The sequence below is a fragment of the Pterocles gutturalis genome, unplaced genomic scaffold (genome assembly GCF_000699245.1).
Source record: "Pterocles gutturalis isolate BGI_N339 unplaced genomic scaffold, ASM69924v1 scaffold29633, whole genome shotgun sequence".
NCBI lineage: Eukaryota > Metazoa > Chordata > Aves > Pterocliformes > Pteroclidae > Pterocles > Pterocles gutturalis.
The window spans coordinates 2,911-3,176 of NW_010126576.1; positions in this window are offsets into that span (position 1 = coordinate 2,911).

Sequence of the window (266 nt, forward strand, 5' to 3'; positions counted from 1 at the left end):
AGTTCATCCTGGCCTTCAGCCCCGCCGGGAGCTCCCAGGCTGCTGCTCTGCGGGTCTTGGAAACACGAGTCTTTCCAAAAATCCTTTTTCCACCCAAAACCCATCTGAGCTGCCGGCGCTCCCTGGGGTTGGAGGAGCTCAGTGGGACTCGCTGCTTTTAGCCAGCGAGGGTGGATAACCCTCTTTAAATACCTAAAGCGCTGGGGTCATGCGGAAACATTTTTATTAAACTGCAAAAAAAAAAAAAAATCTTCATTTTGCATTTT